This window comes from Ovis canadensis, chromosome 6, assembly GCF_042477335.2.
Source record: "Ovis canadensis isolate MfBH-ARS-UI-01 breed Bighorn chromosome 6, ARS-UI_OviCan_v2, whole genome shotgun sequence".
Classification (NCBI taxonomy): domain Eukaryota; kingdom Metazoa; phylum Chordata; class Mammalia; order Artiodactyla; family Bovidae; genus Ovis; species Ovis canadensis.
Genome location: NC_091250.1, coordinates 97,252,204 through 97,270,997, shown reverse-complemented (window position 1 = coordinate 97,270,997; position 18,794 = coordinate 97,252,204). Strand labels below are relative to the sequence as shown.

General features: G+C 38.2%; 1 pseudogene; it reads right to left on the bottom strand.

Annotated features, from left to right (window-relative positions):
• Positions 1-611: 611 nt before the first annotated feature.
• Positions 612-18,556, bottom strand: LOC138442977 (craniofacial development protein 2-like; annotated as a pseudogene).
• Between the last annotated feature and the right edge of the window lie 238 nt (positions 18,557-18,794).

Genomic DNA, 18,794 nt, shown 5'->3' with positions numbered 1-18,794 from the left:
AAGCACATGATGATTGCTGTCAACTGAAAAGAAAAATAAACAGGCATATAGCATATTTTAAATTCAGAGAGATTATTATTATATAGAATAAGTGAATAATTATGTGGCATATACACCACAAAATTCTGTCATATAATAAAAAGGTTAATGTTGACATAGAATTTTCTGATCATAAAAAGAATAAAGTGAAAGAAAGTGAAGTTGCTCAGTTGTATTCGACTCTTTGCAACCCCATGGACTATAGCCTACCAGTCCCCTCCATCCATGGAATTTTCCAAGCAAGAGTACTGGAATAGGTTGCCATTTCCTTCTCCAGAAGATCTTCCCGACTCAGGGATCAAACCCAGGACTCCTGCATAGCAGGCAGACGCTTTACCATCTGAGCCATCAGGGAAGCTCATGTAGCATTTAATGGCTAGTGTGAAAAAAATGAGATCAGTTCAATTTGCCAAGCTGACTTTCTTACATACCTTTTGAAAGAACTATTTTACTTAATAACACAATGATATTCCTAGTAAAATAATTTTATTCACCTGAGTGAAATTCTCAAGTGAACTTGAATGTTTACAAGGAGGAAATATATAGTGAATTCTCAACCAGACCTCTATGTTCTAAACATCTGGAGGGTAATCCATGCCCAAGGATAAAAGGTTCAACCTTTAAATTAACAAGTGATAAGGGTAAAAGCATGATTCACATATAAATGCAAAATAGCCATCGGTCAAAGATTTTATTTTACTCGGTAATTGATAAGGACACAGTAAGATGCTAAAACTGGTTTAAAAGATGTGTAAGAATAGAAATGTACAGAAGCAACCAGGAATACCAAAATAAACTTACTAATACATACAAGATTGCTAAGTATAAAAAATAAATTAAAAGATGATATTTGGAATTCTATCTTACACTTGGGGGGTTGGGGTGGAAATCAATTGCATCTCCACCAGACATAATTATCTGTGTGAACAAAAAGGACTTGAATCTTCCAAGTTAACTTCCTTTTGTACAAAGTTGTATACCAGATCAGTAAAGACAGTGAAAGGTATACAATCCCAAAGAAGCAGGTTGTCCCCCAAGTGCCCACTAGCAACACCTAGCATTCCACAGAGAGAGTACCTAGTAATCATTTATTCACTTCAAAGTTTTTCACATTTTTTTCTAATACGAATATGTTCCACAAGGAGGAAGCATAGAGAGCCTTATTATGGAAGATTACAAGGTAATCAGATCTGGGGTTTCCTGATTTTAAAGCCCAAATGAGACTTCCCTAGTGGCTCAGTGGTAAAGAATCCAACTGCAAACAGGGGGCCCAGGAGACAGGGGTTTGATCTCTGAGTCTGGAAGATCCCCTGGAGGAGGAAATAGCAACCTACTCCAGTGTTCTTGCCTGGGAAATCCCATGGACAGAGAAGCCTGGTGGGCTACAGTCCAGGGGGTTGCAAAGAGTCTGACATGACTGAGCACACACACACAGAAATCAGAAATTCAGTTCAGATTTCTGAACTGGAACTTTCTTGATGATCCCTCTACTTCTGTTTAAATACATGCTAACAGAAATATATATTAAAAATTGACATTATAATTAAAATATAACAAAACCCCTCAATTTTAGTGGACAGTGTTACTAATTTTTAATGTAAAGTTATCTGGTCCCATCACTTTCTGGCAAATAGATGGGGAAACAGTGGAAACAGTGATAGACTTCATTTTGGGGGGCTCCAAAATCACTGCAGATGGTGACTGTAGCCATGAAATTAAAAGATGCTTGCTCCTTGGAAGAAAAGCTATGACCCACCTAGACAGCATATTAAAAAGCAGAGACATTATTTTGCCAACAAAGGTCCATCTAGTCAAAACTATGGTTTTCCCCATAGTCATGTATGGGTGTGAGAGTTGGACTCTAAAGAAAGCTGAGTACCAAGGAATTGATGCTTTTGAACTGTGGTGTTGGAGAAGACTCTTGAGAGTCTCTTGGGCTGCAAGGAGATCCAACCAGTCCATCCTAAAGGATATCAGTCCTGAATATCTATTGGAAGGACTGATGCTGAAGCTGAAACTGCAATACTTTGGCCACCTGATGCGAAGAACTGACTCATTTGAAAACACCCTGACACTGGGAAAGACTGAAGGTAGGAGAAGGGGATGACAGAGAATAAGATGACTGAATGGCATCACAGATGCAATGGACATGAGTTTGAGTAAATTCAAGAAGTTGGTGATGGACACAGAGGCCTGGCATGCTGCAGTCCATGGAGTCACAAAGAGTTGGACATGACTGAGCAACTGAACTGAACTGAACTGAATACTTACTTTACATTAAAAATACTTACTTTACATTAAAATTAATGACAAGCGTTACTACATTATTACATTAAAAATAAGCAAACATTATTTATGGATATATAGAAAAGTCCATAATAACTCTTGTCATCATATTTGTTTTGATATCTTCAAATCTTGAAAACATTAATTTAAATCACAAACAGTACAGATAATAAGACCTAGTTTTACTCAGAAATCAGGTGTTTTTTAAAATCTATTTCTTTTAATACTTTTCTGATCTGAATCCAGTAAGAGAAATCTGAAAAAGTTTTATAATAAAAAAGAGAATAATTATTATTTCAGTTTTTCAAAAATTATGTCATTCATCTTCATTCCAGCTGAGAACTCTATACTCTTTTCCATGGATTTTCTTTTCAAGTCAAAGAGAAACCTTTCATTCTACTTCCCTTTTTGCCTTTTCTAGTAATGTGAACCCTTTCACTGGGCATTAACCTCCCTGAAACCATTAAGCCCTTTGTATTAATTCACACTGAAAAAGCCCAGACGGTTCACTGGTGAAAGGGTCCATATCTGTGTTGTATTGTTTCTCCACCAGGATTATTAATACTGTAGGAAAATTGCTCACAAAGGCATTCTCCTCCTTACTGCATGTTAATAAGCTGCTTATGCTAAGCAGGTGTCTGCAATTGTTGTGCTGCTAAGAGGGGTACACACATAGATCCGGGGGATAAACAGGTGAATCTGCTTTAGCTGAGTCATTTACATGTCTCTATAAAATATGTATGACCAAATTTACATATCAATGTAAATAGCAATAGTTAGATATTTCTTTTGGCTCATCCTGAGAGATAAAAGTAAGAAAGATACTAGGGATTTAGAAAGATTATCCTGAAATTCTCATTAAAGCTATACAATACAGGTGCAAAAGTAAAATGCATACAGATTTAAAAAAAAGTATCCTAAGCATTTTGAACTCTGAAGCCACTCAAAATTTCTCCCAGGAGCACACACATAATGTGTTTGAATGCTGGGTCATCACTTTGAAAAAGTTCAGGCACAAATTACTTGAAAATTTTAAGATTTACATAAAATTGGTAGCAGTATTAGATGCTATTCTATAAGATTCAGACTTTGGCTTTTTTCTTTAGATTGCACAGGATTTTTACTATACTCTTGGCCTGAGAGATACCAAAATTCCTCTCCAGAATTGGAGAAGTGATTATAAACAGGGACTGGGCTTTTTAACTTGGATGTACAGAGAGCAATATACTCTCACTCAGTACTTTATGCTAAAGCTTGTGAGAAATGCTGCATCTTCGACGACTCTTCCCCAGACCTAAGAATCATGATTTCCATTTAACAAGATGCCCAGGTGATCCATATGCACATTAAAGTTTGAGAATCACTGCTTTAAAGACATTCACACCTTCTGTCTCCAATGACTTCAACTTCATCCTTCATGAAATGAGTTCTGAATGCTGAGACACTGCAATGTTATCACAATCTATTATAATATGAAAAAAAATTCTCAAACAAAAATAATTAGTAATAATTAAAAACTATGGCTCAATACTACTGCCATATTGATTTTACTAAAAGATACGCTAGATGATCTTGCTGCTTGACTATGTATAATAGTTTCTAATATGTCTCTAAAATAAAATCCAGTCCCTGGCAAACAAGGCCTAAAATGATGAGGGCACCACCCAAACATGTCACAATCAAACATAAATTCTGTTCTCTAGGCATAAAAGAAATCAATCCTGAATATTCACTGGGAGTACTGATGTTGAAGCTGAAACTCCAATACTCTGGCTATTTGATGCAAAGAGCTGACTCATTAGAAAAGACCCTGATACTGGGAAAGACTGAAGGCAGGAGGAGAAGGGGACAACAGAGGACCAAATGGTTGCATGGCATCACTGACTCAATGGATATGAGTTTAAGCAAGTTCAGGAAGTTGGTGATGGACAGGGAAGCTTAATGTCCATGAGGTGGCAAAGAGTCTAACATGACTGAGCTATTGAACAACAACAACAAGGCATATGGTAGACATTTGGAATTTTTGGAACTCACGTTATCTTTTTTTGCCTCTGCTTTGCTTATATAAACACTCTTCTGGCTGGAATGCAAGGTCCACCTCTGTCCCTCTTTTTCCATCTGATAAGCCTTTTACCAAGTGTATGCACTGTGAAGCCCTGACTACAGACTCTACTTACTATAAACTTTTATTTATATTTCTATGAGAACCTCCTTTGGAACTCCAATATATATATTAATATACATGTATATGTTCAAATCTGATTCACATTATAGAGACAAAGACAGGAGAGTTATTCATCTTTACGTCCCTATGCCATAGATAGTGGACTCTAATGTATTAAAGAATGCATGAAAGAATAAAAGACTATTCCAAAGCTTCCAGTTTTTTATATTCATGTTTAGTCTTGGAATAGCATACCATGACAATTAGAAGTTCAAGTTTAGTATTTACCTCATTAATAAAGAATCTGAATATTACTTTGAAAGAATAAACTATCTCTGCTTCCTCACTCTTTTTTGTTTAGTCTCTAAGTCATATCCAACTCTTTGTGACCCCATGGACTATAGCCTGCCAGGCTCCTCTGTACATGGGATTTCCCCAGCAAGAATACTGGAGTGGCTTGCAATTTCCTTCTCCAGGGTATCTTCCCTAACCTGGGATTGAACCCGAATCTTCTGCATTGCAGGAGCATTCTTTACCACTGAGCCACCAGGGAAGCCCACCCCAGTCTTAGAGCCAAAAAAAAAAAAAAAAAAAAAAGAGAGAGAGCGAGAGAGAGAACAGAGAGAGGAAAAAAATGCATATTGTTTACATCACCATCTCTTATCGGTAGAAGAAGGATTGGGAAGTCTATCAAGATAGAGTATTCAGTACCATCCCACTTCTGGTTTCTGTTATTCATAAAAGACCTAATACTTGCATAAGCAATATAGTTATTAAAAGGAAAACCTAAGTCTATTTACTGAAAAAGGAAAAGAATTGGTGGTTAAAATCCTTTTAAGCACTCTTTCAACCTTGGTATTATATCATTCTATAATGAACTGTGGTGCTGGAGAAAACTCTTGAGAGTCCCTTGGACTACAAGGAGATACAACCAGACCATCCTAAAGGAGACCAGTCCTGGGTGTTCATTGGGAGGCCTGATGCTGAGGCTGAAACTCCAATACTTTGGCCACCTCATACTAAGTGTTGACTCATTGGAAAAGACCCTGATATTGGGAGGGATTGGGGACAGGCGGAGAAGGGGATGAAAGAGGATGTGATGGCTGGATGGCATCACCGACTCGATGCACATGAGTTTGGGTAAACTTAGGGAGTTGGTGATAGACAGGGAGGCCTGGTGTGCTGTGATTCATGGAGTAGCAAAGAGTTGGACACAACTGAATGACTGAACTGAACTGAACTGATAATGAAATTTAGGTAAGCAAGCTGCTTTGCATAAACAGAATAAATACAAAGAAAATAAAAAAGTAATGCTTATGTGACAAACAATTAAAGTCATTTATTTCTATAATATTTTAGAAATACTGGTTTAGACACAGTTTTCAGTATTTCATGACAAACTATGTTATTACAATTGTCTATATCTAGTTACATTAGTACTGGCCCAATGTAAAACTCTTATGTATAATTCAGATTTTGAGATAAAACAATGGGATTTCTGCTGTTTCTTGGAACGTTTAAGTCTTCACTTCAGCCTCATAGTCATTTTACATCTAAAATGCCTTCTATTTCCTTTAATAGACTCCCCGATTGTTATATTTACTTTGGTATTTGTTAATGAGTCAATTATTTATTGATTGCTTACAAGCAAAGGAAAATGGGTTGGATATGGAGTATAGATTTTACATACACATATTAAAAGTGAGAACAAAACCTGGAGAAGGAAGTTGATGGTAGATGAAAATACACAGAATAATTATTCCATGCAGGTCTGAATTTCACAAGCATTCCTTTCTAATTAAAGAAATGATGCTTGATGGAAGCTGGCTTATCTGTCTCCATGGCTCTAATACTAAGTATGGTTCTAAGTTGTGAATCTGATAATTATTTTTATCTGTATTTCTGACAAAGTAACAGCTGTTATTTTCAACCATTGATTTTCTCTATTTACTCCATTTCTTCTGTTTTTTTCATTTCTTCTTACTAAATTTCATATTAAATGAATCCCAGAACTTCTCAAGCTGTTTTTTCATCTCTCAAGTTTTTTGTTTTTCTTTCTTCAAAATGTTTAACTGGAGTAATTTAATTGTGGTAGCATTTATTCTTAAATGGGATAGTTCTTCATATTGATCTTCTAGCATCTTCATTTGTTTTCTGGGCACAGCAGTCTTCATTAGAAATGATATTTTTCCTTTCTTAGGTCTAAAAATAACAACATATTCACTGTAGTCTCTTCTGTTTTTTTTTTCCCATATGAATGAAAGTCTCTTCATTATTTCTGAGACTCCCACACATTTTTATAGCATTTTATTGAAATATAATTGCTTTACAATGTTGTGTATAGTTTCTGCTGTACCGCAAAGTGAATCAACTGCATACAGGTATCTCCTCTTTTTTGCACTTCCTTCCCATTTAGGACACCACAAAGCACTGAGTAGAGTTCCCTGTGCTATAGAGTAGGTTCTCAAGGTTTTCATTAGTTATCTATTTTATACATGTGCTGTGCCTCATTGCTCAGTCATGTCTGACTCCTTGTGACCCCATGGACTGCAGCCTGCCAGGCTTCTCTGTCCACGGGAATTCTCCAGGCAAGAATACTGGAGTGGGTTGCCATGCCCTCCTTCACGGGATCTTCCTGACCCAGGAATCAAACTGGTATCTCCTGCATTGCAGGTGGATTCTTTTACCACGTGAGCTACCAGGGAAGCCCATTTTATACATTGTAGTATATATAATCAATCTCATTCAGTGATTAAGTCTTCATACTTCCACTACAGCAGGTACATGCTGAAACCCTGGTTAGGGTACTAAGATCCCACATGCCACCAAGCATGGAAAAAAAGATAAAAACATTTTTTTTAAGTACTTAAAAATGTCCCATACATGTTAACTTTAAAGCTATGATCGAATTTATTTATTAATCATCTCCTTGAGTTATACTTTACTGTTTGTTGATTATTTGTGCTTATTTTTTGAGGTCTGTTTTTTCCAAGTTGAAAATCAAGTTCTGCATCACAGTTATCTTCTGGGCCTGTTTACATTGCTCCTGGGCTGTAGAAACACTAGCAAAACATGAAGTTTGGGACAGTTGAGGGTAATAGTTGGCATTTTCAGGGATAATAAGCACTATAGTTTCTGCTTCTTTTTCTAAACCTTCTTTTGATTCATAGATAGTTCCCTTTCTTGTTTTAAGATCTGTTTTGAATTCAATTGCATATTAGCAAAACCTATGTTTTCTATGGGCTTTCTTGGGGATGCTTGGTGTTTCATCAAGCACTTGAAATAGCACACAGGTATTTAGACTGACTCTGTCTTAAAACTAGAAGTACATATCTTTTTAAATTGTCCTTGAGAAATAATTTGTATTTTATAGTCAAGACCAAAATGAAGTCAAAGTGTCTTCTTTTAGTAATGCACAGAAGTTAGAAGCACAGAGTAAATATTATCAAAATATATTTCATAATATGTGTGTATGTCTGTATATATATTTTTTTAATTTTTATTGTTACTTTATTTTGCTTTACAATACTGTATTGGTTTTGCCATACATTGACAAGAATCAGCCACGGGTGTACATGAGTTCCCAGTCCTGAACCCCTCCCCCACCTCCCACCCCATATCATCTCTCTGGATCATCCTTGTGCACCAGCCCCAAGCATCCTATATCCTGTATTGAACATAGACTGGCGGTTTGTTTCTTACCTGATAGTATACATGTTTCAATGCCATTCTCCCAAATCATCCCACCCTCTCTCTCTCCCACAGAGTCTAAAAGTCCGTTCTATACATCTGGGTCTCTTTTGCTGTCTCGTACAGAGGGTTATCATTACCATCTTTCTAAATTCCATATATACGTGTTAGTATACTGTATTGGTGTTTGTCTTTCGGGCTTACTTCACTCTGTATAATCGGCTCCAGTTTCATCCACCTCATTAGAACTGATTCAAATGAATTCTTTTTAATGGCTGATTAATACTCCATCGTGTATATGTACCACAGCTTTCTTATCCATTCATCTGCTGATGGACATCTAGGTTGTTTCCATGTCCTGGCTATTATAAACAGTGCTGCGATGAACATTGGGGTACACGTGTCTCTTTCAATTCTGGTTTCCTCAGTGTGTATGCCCAGCAGTGGGATTGCTGGGTCATAAGGTAGTTCTATTTGCAATTTTTTAAGGAATCTCCACACTGTTCTCCATAGTGGCTGTACTAGTTTGCATTCCCACCAACAGTGTAAGAGGGTTCCCTTTTCTCCACACCCTCTCCAGCATTTATTGCTTGTAGACTTATGGATCGCAGCCATTCTGACTGGTGTGAAATGGTACCTTATTGTCTTGATTTGCATTTCTCTGATAATGAGTGATGTTGAGCATCTTTTCATGTGTTTGTTAGCCATCCGTATGTCTTCTTTGGAGAAATGTCTATTTAGTTCTTTAACCCATTTTTTGATTGGGTCATTTATTTTTCTGGACTTGAGCTGCATAAGTTGCTTGTATATTTTTGAGATTAGTTGTTTGTCAGTTGCTTCATTTGCTATTATTTTCTCCCATTCAGAAGGCTGTCTTTTCACCTTGCTTATCATTTCCTTTGTTGTGCAGAAGCCTTTAATTTTAATTAGATCCCATTTGTTCATTTTTGCTTTTATTTCCAGTATTCTGGGAGGTGGATCATAGAGGATCCTGCTGTGATGTATGTTGGAGGGTGTTTTGCCTATGTTCTCCTCTAGGAGTTTTTTAGTTTCTGGTCTTACATTTAGATCTTTAATCCATTTTGAGTTTATTTTTGTGCATGGCATGAGAAAGTGATCTAGTTTCATTCTTTTACAAGTGGTTGACCAGTTTTCCCAGCACCACTTGTTAAAGAGATTGTCTTTAATCTATTGTATATTCTTGCCTTCTTTGTCAAAGATAAGGTGTCCATAGGTGTGTGGATTTATCTCTGGGCTTTCTATTTTGTTCCATTGATCTATATTTCTGTCTTTGTGCCAGTACCATACTGTCTTGATGACTGTGGCTTTGTAGTAGAGCCTGAACTCAGGCAGGTTTATTTCTCCAGTTCCATTCTTCTTTCTCAAGATTGCTTTGGCTATTCGAGGTTTTTTGCATTTCCATACAAATCTTGAAATTATTTGTTCCAGCTCTGTGAAAAATACCGCTGGTAGCTTGATAGGGATTGCATTGAATCTGTAGATTGCTTTGAGTAGTATACTCATTTTCACTATATTGATTCTTCCAATCCATGAACATGGTATATTTCTCCATCTACTAGTGTCCTCTTTGATTTATTTCATCAGTGTTTTATAGTTTTCTATATATAGGTCTTTAGTTTCTTTAGGTAGGTATATTCCTAAGTATTTTAATCTTTTTGTTGCTATGGTGAATGGAATTATTTCCTTAATTTCTTTTTCTACTTTCTCATTATTAGTGTATAGGAATGCAAGGGATTTCTGTGTGTTGATTTTATATCCTGCAACTTTACTATATTCATTGATTAGCTCTAGTAATTTTCTGGTGGCGTCTTTAGGGTCTTCTATGTAAAGGATCATGTCATCTGCAAACAGTGAGAGTTTTACTTCTTTTCCAATTTGGATTCCTTTTATTTCTTTTTCTGCTCTGATTGCTGTGGCCAAAACTTCCAGAACTATGTTGAATAGTAGCAGTGAAAGTGGACACTCTTGTCTTGTCCCTGACTTTAGGGGAAATGCTTTCCATTTTTCACCATTGAGAATAATGTTTGGTATGGGTTTGTCATATATAGCTTTTATTATGTTGAGGTATGTTCCTTCTATTCCTACTTTCTGGAGAGTTTTTATCATAAATGGATGTTGAATTTTGTCAAAGGCTTTCTCTGCATCTATTGAGATAATCATATGGCTTTTATTTTTCAATTTGTTAATGTGGTGAATTACACTGATTGATTTGCAGATATTGAAGAATCCTTGCATCCCTGGGATAAAGCCCACTTGGTCATGGTGTATGATCTTTTGATTGTGTTGTTGGATTCTGATTGCTGGAATTTTGTTAAGGATTTTTGCATCTATGTTCATCAGTGATATTGGCCTGTAGTTTTCTTTTTTTGTGGCATCTTTGTCAGGTTTTGGTATTGGGGTGATGGTGGCCTCATAGAATGAGTTTGGAAGTTTACTTTCCTCAGCAATTTTCTGGAAGAGTTTGAATAGGATAGGTGTTAGCTCTTCTCAAAATTTTTGGTAGAATTCAGCTGTGAAGCCGTCTGGACCTGGGCTTTTGTTTGCTGGAAGATTTCTGATTACAGTTTCAATTTCCATGCTTGTGATGGGTCTGTTAAGGTTTTCTATTTCTTCCCGGTTCAGTTTTGGAGTGTTGTACTTTACTAAGAATTTGTCCATTTCTTCCACGTTGTCCATTTTATTGGCATATAATTGCTGATAGTAGTCTCTTATGATCCTTTGTATTTCTGTGTTGTCTGTTGTGATCGCTCCATTTTCATTTCTAATTTTATTGATTTGATTTTTCTCCCTTTGTTTCTTGATGAGTCTGGCTAATGGTTTGTCAATTTTATTTATCCTTTCAAAGAACCAGCTTTTGGCTTTGTTGACTTTTGCTATGGTCTCTTTTGTTTCTTTTGCATTGATTTCTTCCCTAATTTTTAAGATTTCTTTCCTTCTACTAACCCTGGGTTCTACATTTCTTCCTTTTCTAGTTGCTTTAGCTGTAGAGTTAGGTTACTTATTTGACTTTTTTCTTATTTCTTGAGGTATGCCTGTATTGCTATGAACTTTCCTCTTAGCACTGCTTTTATAGTGTCCCACAGGTTTTGGATTGTTGTGTTTTCATTTTCATTTGTTTCTATGCACATTTTTATTTCTTTTTTGATTTCTTCTGTGATTTGTTGGTTATTCAGCAGCGTGTTGTTCAGCCTCCATATGTTGGAATTTTTAATAGTTTTTCTCCTGTAATTGAGATCTAATCTTAATGCATTATGGTCAGAAAATATGCTTGGAATGATTTCAATTTTTTTGAATTTACCAAAGCTAGATTTATGGCCCAGGATGTGATCTATCCTAGAGAAGGTTCCGTGAGCACTTGAGAAAAAGGTGAAATTCATTGTTTTGGGGTGAAATGTCCTATAGATATCAATTAGGTCTAACTGGTCTATTGTATCAGTTAAAGTTTGTGTTTCTTTGTTAATTTTATGTTTAGTTGATCTGTCCATAGATGCGAGTGGGGTATTAAAGTCTCCCAATATTATTGTGTTATTGTTAATTTCCCCTTTCATACTTGTTAGCATTTGTCTTACATATTGCAGTGCTGCTATGTTGGGTGCATATATATTTATAATTGTTATATCTTCTTCTTGGATTGATCCTTTAAATCATTATGTAGTGGCCTTCTTTGTCTCTTTTCACAGCCTTTGTTTTAAAGTCTATTTTATCAGATATGAGTATTGCTACTCCTGCTTTCTTTTGGTCTCTATTTGCATGGTACATCTTTTTCCAACCCTTCACTTTAAGTCTGTATATGTCCCTTGTTTTGAGGTGGGTCTCTTGTAGGCAGCATATATAGGGGTTTTGTTTTCATATCCATTCAGCCAGTCTTTGTCTTTTGGTTGGGGCATTCAACCCATTTACGTTTAAGGTAATTATTGATAAGTATGATCCCATTGCCATTTACTTTATTGTTTTGGGTTCGGGTTTATATGCCCTTTTTGTGTTTCCTGTCTAGAGAATATCCTTTAGCATTTGTTGGAGAGCTGGTTTGTTGGTGCTGAATTCTTTCAGCTTTTGCTTGTTTGTAAAGCTTTTGATTTCTCCCTCATATTTGAATGAGATTCTTGCTGGGTACAGTAATCTGGGCTGTAGGTTATTTTCTTTCATCACTTTAAGTATGTCTTGCCATTCCCTCCTGGCCTGAAGCCTTTCTATTGAAAGATCTGCAGTTATCCTTATGGGAATCCCCTTGTGTGTTATTTGTTTTTTTCCCTTGCTGCTTTTAATATTTGTTCTTTGTGTTTGATCTTTGTTAATTTGATTAATATGTGTCTTGGGGTGTTTCATCTTGGGTTTATGCTTTTTGGAACTCTCTGGGTTTCTTGGACTTGGGTGATTATTTCCTTCCCCATTTTAAGGAAGTTTTCAACTATTATCTCCTCAAGTATTTTCTCATGGTCTTTCTTTTTGTCTTTTTCTTCTGGGACTCCTATAATTCGAATGTTGGAGCGTTTCATATTGTCCTGGAGGTCTCTGAGATTGTCCTCATTTCTTTTAATTCATTTTTCTTGTTTCCTCTCTGATTCATTTATTTCTACCATTCTATCTTCTGTTTCATTAATCCTATCTTCTGCCTCCAATATTCTACTACTTGTTGCCTCCAGAGTGTTTCTGATCTCATTTATTGCATTATTCATTATATATTGACTCTTTTGTATTTCTTCTAGGTCCTTGTTAAACCTTTCTTGCATCTTCTCAATCCTTGTCTCCAGGCTATTTATCTGTGATTCCATTTTGTTTTCAAGATTTTGGATCATTTTCACTATCATTATTCAGAATTCTTTCTCAGGTAGATTCCCTATCTCTTCCTCTTTTGTTTGGTTTGGTGGGCAACTCTCCTGTTCCTTTACCTGCTGGGTATTCCTCTGTCTCTTCATCTTGGTCATATTGCTCTTTGGGGGTGGTCTTTCTGTATTCTGGGAATTTGTGGAGTTCTCTTTATTATGGAGTTTCCTTGCTGTGGGTGGGGTTGTATCAGTGGTTTGTCATGGTTTCTTGGTTAGGGAAGCTTGTGTTGGAGTTCTGGTGGGTAGAGCTGGATTTCTTCTCTCTGGAGTGCAAGGAAGTGTCCAGTAATGAGTTATAAGACATCTATGGTTTTGGAGTAACTTGAGCTGCCTGTATATTGAAGCTCAGGGGTGTGTTCCTGTGTTGCTGGAGAATTTGCATGGTATGTCTTGCTCTGGAACTTGTTGGCCCTTGGGTGGTGCTTGGATTCAGTGTAGGTATGGAGGCATTTGATGAGCTCCTATCTATTAATGTTCTCTGGATTCAAGAGTTCTATGATGTTCTCAGGATTTGGACTTAAGCCTCCTGCTTCTGGTTTTCAGCTTTAATTTTACAGTAGCCTCAAGACTTCTCTGTCTATACAGCACTGATGATAAAACATCTAGGTTAAAGATGAAAAATTTCCACATTGAGGGACAACCAGAGAGGTTCACTGAGTTACATGGAGAAGAGAAGAAGGAGGGGGTAGTTAGAGGTGACTGGAATGAGATGAGGTGGGATCAAAAGAGGAGAGAACAAGCTAGCCAGTAATCACTTCCTTATGTATGCTTCTCAGTCTGGACTGCTCAGAGATGTTCACAGACTTATACAGGGAAGAGAAGAGGGAAGAAGTAGACAGAGGTGGCCAGGAGGATAAAAGAGGGAAATGAAAAGGACAGAGACAGATCCAGCCAGTAACCAGTTCTCTAAGTGTTCTCCACCATCTGAAACACACAGAGATTCACAGAGCTGGGTAGAGAAGAAAAGGGGAAGGGAGGAGACAGAGACAACCTGGTGGAGAAAAAGGAGAGTCCAAAGGAGGAGAGAGTGGTCAAGCCAGTAATCTCACTCTCAGGTAAAATTGGGTACTGAAGACTGGGTTTTTAAATGTACAAAATAGACAACAAATACCAAAAAGCAAAGATTAAAAATCTAGAGTAGAGGTTGGATTTTCAAAAATACAGTATTAAAGAAAAGAAGAACAATTTAAAAAGTCATGAGAATTATTAAACAACAACAACAACAACCACAAAAATATATTTATATATGGCATTACCTTTAAAAATAAGGTCTTTTTTTTTGAAAAGTGATAGTAGGTTATAAAAATTAAAATTAAAGGAGAAATAGAAGACTTAAAAATTTTAAAAAGTTTAAAAAAAAGGAGAATAAAACAAAAAGAAGAAAAAGTAATCAAACAACAACATCAACAACAACAACAAAAAAAGAGAATGGTCGTAAAAATAGTAAAGATATTTCTGGGACTTTCTCTGGTGTTGTGGGCAGTGCGGGATCACTTCCAAGGTGATTCCCTCTGTTTAGCTTCTTCTGTTTGCTGGTCTCTTCAGTGTCTTATTTCCTCCCTGACACAAGGGGGGGCGGTGGTGGACACATTTTTTTTTTTTTTTTTAGGCTAACTTGTTCAGTCGTGGGGAGGGAGGGATGCTGCAAACAAATGACACTGGCATGTGCTGGCAGTGTCTCAGCCACACTAGGCATGCCCATGTACACAGTGCACACTGCTCAGGCTCTACGTTGCTCTGCCGGGGACCGTCTGAGGCCGGCCCTAGGCTGCATGCACCTCCCCGGTCTAAGCCGCTCAGGTTCAGCTCTTGGGTAGCCCTCAGAGATGCAGATTCGATTGGGCCTGCTTTTTGTGCCCTTCCCAGGACTGAGTAGCTCAGGTGTTTGGCGAGCGTGGTTGCTCAACTTATTGCCTTTCCCTGCTGCTCAGTTTTCTGGGTGTACCGCTGGTGCTCCTTGTCAGGCAGATGGTGACTGTCCAGAACCCCAAGAAGTTTTAGTTAGCAAAGCAGCCTGCTTGAAGTTTGGTAGGTAAAGTCTCTCCAGAGCTACCATTGCCCCCTTCCAGCCTTTACGGCTCTGGCTGCCTGTCACCGGTGGGGGATGGTCTGCAGTCGGCTCTTTCTGTTCCATCCTTTGCTCTGTGCACAGTCCTGGCAGTGTCTTATGTTAGAGCTTTTTGTGTGGTAGCTATCCCACAGTCTGGTGTGCTAGCCCAAGTTAGTTTGCTCTGGTTACATTTGGGGCATTCCAGCACGAATCTTAAAAATCACTGCAACCCACGACTCCCTGCCCAGCCCCCACTTGCTAGTGGTGGATGCAGGCGTTTGCACTGCTTCTCCACTGGGGGAGTTACCACTGGGCTCATAATCTGTTGGTTTTAATTATTTATTTATTTTTCTTCCCTGTTATGTTGCCCTCTGTGCTTCCAAGGCTCGCCACAGACTTGCCAGAGAGAGTGTTACCTGGTGTTTGGAAACTTCTCTCTTTTTAGGACTCCCTTCCTGGGATGGGACTCCCTTTCCGGGATGGAGCTCCTTCCCTACCTCCTTTGTCTCTTTTTTCATCTTTTATATTTTTCCTACCTGTTTTTGAAGACAATGATCTGCTTTTCTGGGTGCCTGATATCCTCTGCCAGCATTCAGAAGTTGTTTTGTAGAATTTGCTCAGCGTTGAAATGTTCTTTTGATGAACTTGTGGGGGAGAAAGTGGTCTCCCCCTCCTATTCCCCTGCCATTTTAGGAACACCCCCCTGTATATATTTTAAAATGATTTAAAGGTTCAGTTCAATTCAGTCACTCAGTTGTGGCCGACATTTGTGACCCCATGAATCACAGCACGCCAGGCCTCCCTGTCCATCACCAACTCCTGGAGTTCACTCAAACTCATCTCCATTGATTTGGTGATGCCATCCAGCCTTCTCATTTTCTGTCATCCCCTTCTCCTCCTACCCTCAATCCCTCCCAGCATCAGAGTCTTTTCCAATGAGTCATCTCTTTGCATGAGGTGGCCAAAGTTTGGAGTTTCAGTTTTAGCATCATTCCTTCCAATGACACCCAGAACTGATCTCCTTTAGAATGGACTGGTTGGATCTTTTTGCAGTCCAAGGGACTCTCAAGAGTCTTCTCCAAAACCACAGTTCAAAAGCATCAATTCTTTGGCTCTCAGCTTTCTCCACAGTCCAACTCTCACATCCATACATGATCACTGGAAAAACCATAGCCTTGACTAGAAGGAATTTTGTTGGCAAATTAATGTCTCTGCTTTTTAATATGCTATCCAGGTTGGTCATTTAATATGCTATCTAAGTTGCCAGAAGGTTGGACATTTCTTCCAGCAATCTTGATTCCAGCATGTGCTTCTTCCAGCCCAGCATTTCTCATGATGTACTCTGTATATAAGTTAAATAAGCAGGGTGACAATATACAGCCTTGACATACTCATTTTCCAATTTGGAACTAGTCTGTTCCATGTCAAGTTCTAACTGTTGCTTCGTGACCTTCATACAGGTTTCTCAAGAGGAAGGTCAGGTGGTCTGGTATTCCCACCTCTTTCAGAATTTTCCACAGTTTATTGTGATCCACACAGTCAAAGGCTATGGCATAGTCAATAAAGTAGAAATAGATGTTTTTCCGGAACTCTCTTGCTTTTTCAATGATCCAGTGGATGTTGGTAATTTGATCTCTGGTTCCTCTGCCTTTTCTAAAACCAGTTTGAACATCTGGAAGTTCATGGTTCACTTATTGCTGAAGCCTGGCTTGGAGAATTTTGAGCATATCACTAGCATGTGAGATGAGCGCAATTGTGCAGTAGTTTGAGCATTCTTTGGCATTGCCTTTCTCTGGGATTGGAATGAAAACTGACCTTTTCCAGTCCTGTGGGCACTGCTGAGTTTTCCAAATTTGCGGGCATATTGAGTGCAGCACTTTCACAGCATCATCTTCCAGGATTTGAAATAGCTCACCTGGAATTCCATCACCTCCACTAGCTTTGTTCGTAGAGATGCTTTCTAAGGCCCACTTGACTTCACATTCCAGGATGTCTGTCTCTAGGAGAGTGATCACACCATCATGATTTTCTTGGCAGTGAAAATCTTTTTCATATAGTTCTTCTGTGCATTCTTGCCACCTCTTCTTACTATCTTCTGCTTCTGTCACATACCATTTATGTGCTTTATTGAGCCCATCTTTGCATGAAATATTCCCTTGGTATCTCTAATTTTCTTGAAATGGTCGCTAGTCTTTCCTATTTTGTTGTTTTCCTCTATTTCTTTGCATTGATCACTGAGGAAGGCTTTCTTATCTCTTCTTGCTATTATTTGGAACTCTGCATTCAGATGCTTATATCTTCCCTTTTCTCCCTTGCTTTTCACTTCTCTTCTTTTCACAGCTATTTGTAAGGCCTCCCCAGACAGCCATTTTGCTTTTTCCATTTCTTTTCCATGAGGTGGTCTTGATCCCTGTCTCCTGTACAATATCACAAACCTCCATCCATATTTCATCAGGCACTCTATATCAGATCTAGTCCCTTAAATCTATTTCTCACTTCCACTGTATAATCATAAGGAATTTGATTTAGGCCATACCTGAATGGTCTAGCGGTTTTCCATACTTTTTCAATTGCAGTCTCAATTTGTCAATAAGGAGTTCAAGATCTGAGCCACAGTCAGCTCCCAGTCTTGTTTTTGCTGACTGTATAGAGCTTCATCATCTTTGGCTGCAAAGAATATAATCAATCTGATTTCAGTGTTGACCATCTGGTGAGGTCCGTGTGTAGAGTCTTCTCTTGTGTTGTTGGAAGAGGGTTTTTGCTGTGACTAGTGCATTCTCTTGGCATAACTCTATTAGCCTTTGCCCAGCTTCATTCTGTATTTCAAGGCCAAATTTGCCTATTACACCAGGTGTTTCTTGACTTCCTACTTTTGCATTCCAGTCCCCTATAATGAAAAGGACATCTTTTTTGGGTGTTTGTTCTAAAAGGTCTTGTAGGTCTTCATAGAACCGTTCACCTTCAGCTTCTTCAGTGTTACTGGTTGGGGCATAGACTTGGATTACCGTGATATTGAATGGTTTGCATTGGAAACAAACAGAGATCATTCTGTCATTTTTGAGATTGCATCCAAGTACAGCATTTAGGACTCTTGTTGACCAGGATCGCTACTCCTTTTCTTCTAAGGGATTCTTGTCCACAGTAGTAGATATAATGGTCACATGTGTTAAATTCACCCATTCCAGTCCATTTTAGTTCACTGATTGCTAGAATGTCAATATTCTGTTTGACCACTTCCAATTTGCCTTGAGTCATGGACCTGACATTCCAGGTTCCTATGCAATATTGCTCTTTACAGCATCAGATCTTGCTTCTATCACCAGTCATATCCACAACTGGGTGTTGTTTTTGCTTTGGCTTCATCCCTTCATTCTTTCTGGAGTTATTTCTCCACTGATCTCCAGTAGCATATTGGGTAGCTACAGATCTGAGAAGTTCCTCTTTCAGTAACCTATCATTTTGCCTTTTCATACTGTTCATGGGGTTCTCAAGGCAAGAATACTGAAGTGGTTTGCCATTCCCTTCTCCAGTGGACCACATTCTGTCAGACCTCTCCACCATGATTTGCCCATCTTGGGTGGCCTCACATGGCATCACTTAGTTTCACTGAATTAGACAAGTCTGTGGTCTGTGTGATCAGATTGACTAGTTTTCTTTGAATATGGTTCCAGTGTGTCTGCCCTCTGATGCCCTCTCTCAACATCTACTGTCTTACTTG